General features: G+C 37.9%; 1 non-coding gene across 1 annotated transcript; it reads right to left on the bottom strand.

The window, feature by feature from the left end:
* Positions 1-1,172: 1,172 nt before the first annotated feature.
* On the bottom strand, positions 1,173-1,249 carry trnag-gcc. Its single transcript has one exon. It is a non-coding gene; the product is annotated as a tRNA-Gly (tRNA).
* Between the last annotated feature and the right edge of the window lie 3,882 nt (positions 1,250-5,131).

Raw genomic sequence — 5,131 nt, 5'->3', positions numbered from 1 at the left:
CTGAATTAGAGAGACTGTTTTGAAGCTGAAATAAAATATGGGACATGGGAGTACACATTCTCATTGGACAAGTTCATCAAAGCTTTGCTAATATAATGAGGTCTGCTCAGGGTGTTTTCACATATAGTCCTCTTTAAAATAACCGATCCCAGTCCTATTTAAAGTGAACTCTAGGGTAAAAAAAGCAAAATAACAAGGTTCTCTTTGTATTCACATGGCCCTTGCCTTTGAATGAGGACTCAACTGTTTTGCCAGGTCACGTCACCTATTTTGTGTTCCGAGTCCTCTTTGCATTCACATTCCTATGTTTAGAAATGGACCAAGATCTTTTTCCAACGTTCACTCAATACACTCTGGGTTTTTACAAAGTGCAGGACAAGCAATTCCATCAGAATGTGTTATCGGACAGCTACAGCGTTTTTTTTCATAAAATGTTTTATGGATAGACCCTTCTTTTTTTCTTTTTTTCACCTAAATGACCTACCCAAATCTAACTGCCTGTAGCTCAGGCCCTGAAGCAAGGATGTGCATATTCTTGGTACCATTTGACAGTAAACACTTTGAGGAAATGTGAATTGAATGTAGGAGAATATAACATAAGAGATTTGGTAGAAAAAAAAAAAAAAAAGAAAAACCAACCGGTCTTTTTCTACGACCATCTTTGAAATGCAAGAGAAGGGTCATAGCTTTAGCCATCAATCTGGTTGTAATTCCGATAGTGTTCACAAGATGGCAGCAGTGTATGTGCAAAGTTTCAGATGGATAACCTGAAAAATGAGGGAACAACAAGACTTTTAGTGTCAAGTCCCTCATCAAATCTGTATACTTGGACTTTGATTTAGTTTTCCAAGTATTGGTAGCCATATTATAAGTTCAACAATTGCAAAACAACCAGTTTTCATAACTTCATAACTCTGAATATTCTTATACGTTGTGTCAAAAATGAAAAGGCATGCTGTCGCAAAAGGTTATCGCCTACATTTTGCGACCAAGATGGGGTGTCCAGATACTCCCGTAAAGCTCAGAACATTGGCTATCTAGCTAGCTGTGTTTGACCCAGATTGGTGCTTATTTTACATTTAAGTCATTTAGCAGACGCTCTTATCCAGAGCGACTTACAAATTGGAAAGTTCATACATATTCATCCTGGTCCCCCCGTGGGAATTGAACCCTGGTCCCCCCGTGGGAATTGAACCCACAACCCTGGCTTGGCAAGCGCCATGCTCTACCAACTGAGCCACACGGGACCTTTTTTGACAAAGATACGTCGGTGTGCCATGAAGGCGTCGCTCTCCGACCAAATATGGTGTCCTATAGGATATACTACACCCCTAATGAAACAGTGAAGTCTTGTTACCTTCTAGGATCTCTGAGGAATACATAAAAATGTGATTTGACTCGTTCAAATAACGTTTAGGGTGAGATTTTCACAGATTCCTTTGTTTGCAAATTGAACAAGTGGAAATACAAAATCGATCGTGCGTGCTATATGGAACTTTTTAGGATTGAACAAATATTTTATCTAACATAACGGCACTTCATGTTATCTCTGGGCCCCTTTGGATGATAAATCAGAGGAAGATTTCAGAATGTAAGTACACATTTCACCTTCAGAGGTGAATTTTTCAAACCTATCGTGTTGTTTTTTTTGTTCCATCATCTTTGAAATGCAAGAGAAAGGCCATTATATCACTTAGGAGTCTAGGCGCAATTTAAATTTTGGCCACTAGATGGTAGCAGAGTATGTGCAAAGTTTTAGACTGATCCAATTAACTATTGCATTACTGTTCAAAATGTTGTATCAAGCCTTCCCAAATGTGCCGAATTGGTCAATTGATACATTTTCAAGTACAAAACTATAGAGAACATACAAAAATTATATGGTAATAAAAAATGTAAGTTTACACACTCCCAGGAATATCATAAATTATGGATAATTAGCTTCCCTACAGAAAAGACACTAACCTTCATAAAGCAGGGGTTCAAACTGTAGAATTTTTTGTAAGTCGCTCCCAATTTGTAAGTCGCTCTGGATAAGAGCGTCTGCTAAATGACTTAAATGTAAATGTAAATGTAGAACCCAGTTCCTACATTTGAATATAAAAATTGATTTTATCAAACAAAACTATGCTACGTTTTATCCCTGGGACCCTCAGGATGACAAATAAGAGCAAGATTACTGAATGTAAGTACATTCAGAGGTGAATGTATCAAACCAGTTGCCGTGATTTTTGCTGTTGTGCTCTCTCCTCAAACAATATCATGGTATTTTTTCACTGTAATAGCTACTGTAAATTGCACAGTGCAGTTAGATTAACAGGAATTTAAGCTTTCTGCCCAGAAAATACATGTCTATGTCCTGGGAAATGTTCTTGTTACTTACAACCTCATGCTAATCGCATTAGCCTCAACCGTCCCGAGGGGGATCCACCAATCCTGTAGAGGTGAAGGAATTTAGCTGAATTAATTCCAAGAAAAACAAAAAATGAAACCCTCAAGGTTTCCATTAGGGAAATATGGTGCGGCACAACATAACCGGAGCAAAATAAGCAAAACAATCCTAACATTTCCACACCCTGATTTTAGGCTAGCCAATACCCGAATGGAGATTCAGTGAAAATAAAAATCTCATTGATTTATCAGAGCAACGCAAAACAATGCTGAAATAGTTGACCATACGCAGGTAGGCTATTGCTTCAAATCCTATTATAACAATTAGATGGCTTTGGGTGTTCCAGAAAGCAACAATTTGTTGCCTTCATTAGCCTACTTTATTCTTAAAAGAACTCCAGCACAGAGAAGATAAAGGATTCACAATTTAAATAATTCAACAATAAAGCAAATGAATTCACAAATGCATTTGACTCTTTTTAATATTGGCCATCAACCAAAAACACAGCATCTACCGTGATAGAAATATGTTATTGAATTCAATAAAAAAAATTAAGTTCCTCGGCGTACACATCACGAACAAACTGAAATGGGTCACCCACACAGACAGCGTGGTGAAGAAGGCGCAGCAGCGCCTCTTCAACCTCAGGAGGCTGAAGAAATTTGGCTTGTCACCAAAACACTCACAAAGTTTTACAGATGCACAATCGAGAGCATCCTGTCGGGCTGTATCACCGCCTGGTACGGCAGCTGCTCCCCCCATAACCGTAAGGCTCTCCAGAGGGTAGTGAGGTCTGCACAACGCATCACAGGGTGCAAACTACCTGCCCACCAGGACACCTACCTGTACAGTAGTAGATCTAATACAATGTAATATCTATGGGGGATTTTATACAATTAGAATGCAGGGTTAATAATGAATTCAAATATTTGAAAATTAAGTGTCAATTCATAAACCATGTGCCATGGAATTGGTACTTCAAAAATCTCTTCCCAACTATTTTTTAATCTATATGGCACAGCTGTCAATTTTGCGAACATGTAGTCAATTTGTGCCACAATTTAGACAACCGATAGATCAGCGTTATAACTCCCCCTTGTGATAGTGTGGTGCAATGACACCATCTACCACTGATGGGTGCGGTATAAACTCAAAACTTTAAAAGGAAGAACCACTGTAAATATACTTGTCACGCCCTGACCATAGAGAGCCTTTTTATTCTCTATTTTGGTTAGGTCGGGGTGTGACTAGGGTGGGTGATCTAGTGCATTTATTTCTATGTTGGCCTGGTATGGTTCCCAATCAGAGGCAGCTGTTTATCGTTGTCTCTGATTGTGGATCATCTTTAGGCAGCCATTTTCCCACTGGTTTTTGTGGGATCTTGTTTTCGTGTTGTTGCCTGTGAGCTCTACAGAACGTCACATTTCGTTTGCTGTTTATTGTTTTTTGTGAGTTTCCTTTATTAAACATGTGGAACCCAAATCATGCTCCATGTTGGTCTGAGTATATTTCCAGTTCGTACGACGATCGTGACAATACTTACTTACATTTTAATAGCTAATAGATTTAGGTAAAAGATGAGACAAAATAATTGTAATCAGAAGATACTATTAACATGTAAATATTATTGGTAACAGAATAAATAGCAGAAGAATAACTGGAGATTAAATAATGCTGTAATTTAAATATTTTCACCAAATGTATGCCCCTTTAAGAGCTAGAAATGATTTTGTTGTGATTCTCACTGAATATGCCGTTGTCTTCGTTAACAAATCAAACCTCACGATTGAATAAAGAGCTTATGAAGCACTCTTAGCCTGTTAAACAACTTTTAAGAGCATATATAAATTATGCTAAAGTGCTCTAATGATTGGGAAATGTTGCACTGCTTCATTTTGGGATGTTGTTTTTCGACTGGTGAGACAAAAATATGACCTTTTTAGAGAAGACTACGACAAAAATTGTAAGTTAATTTATTTTGTTCAGGATAAAGACTTATTTTCTTTAAATACGGAACACATTAAAATCCTTTTGCCGACCCACGTACTAGATCCATTCTTGGTTTGCACACTACCCCTTTTGCCTCTCTTGATGAGTGCCATAAACTGGGATTTACTCTACTAGAAATCCATGTGCAAAGCCATGCTTTGATGTACTGAGTTATCACCACACCACTACATTGTTTTCATGATATGACTATTGGGTACGAGTACATTATTATCGTCTAATAACTTAACAGCATTCATACCATATATACTTCCTTTGATGTTTATAGAATATTGCCCTAATAACTATACCGCATCTGTAGGAATGTATTTCGTTATCCATTGTCTTGTTATGTAAAAATAGTGGTCTCCAGTTGATGTCAGCAGTGGGATGCATTGCTTTACTTTCAAAGTGCATACTGCCTTGCAAGACATAGTGACATGCTTCCTAGGTTTAAACCTCTTAGGGCTAGGGGGCAGTGTTTGGAAGTTCGGATTAATGACATGCCCAAAGTAAACTGCCTGTTACTCAGACCCAGAAGCTAGGATATGCATATAATTGGTAGCATTGGATAGAAAGCACTCTGAAGTTTCTAGAACTGTTAAAATAATGTCTGTGAGTATAACAGAACTGATATGGCAGGCAAAAACCCGAAGACAATCCATCTGGAATTTTTTTGTTGTTGTGGTCACAGTCCATTTCAATGCTTGTCTATGGGATATTCAAAGGAATTCCTCCCAGATTGTAGTTCCT

Source organism: Salvelinus namaycush, chromosome 30, assembly GCF_016432855.1.
Source record: "Salvelinus namaycush isolate Seneca chromosome 30, SaNama_1.0, whole genome shotgun sequence".
NCBI classification, from domain to species: domain Eukaryota; kingdom Metazoa; phylum Chordata; class Actinopteri; order Salmoniformes; family Salmonidae; genus Salvelinus; species Salvelinus namaycush.
Note: the sequence above shows the minus strand (reverse complement) of the source record. Positions and strands in the feature narration are given on the sequence as shown.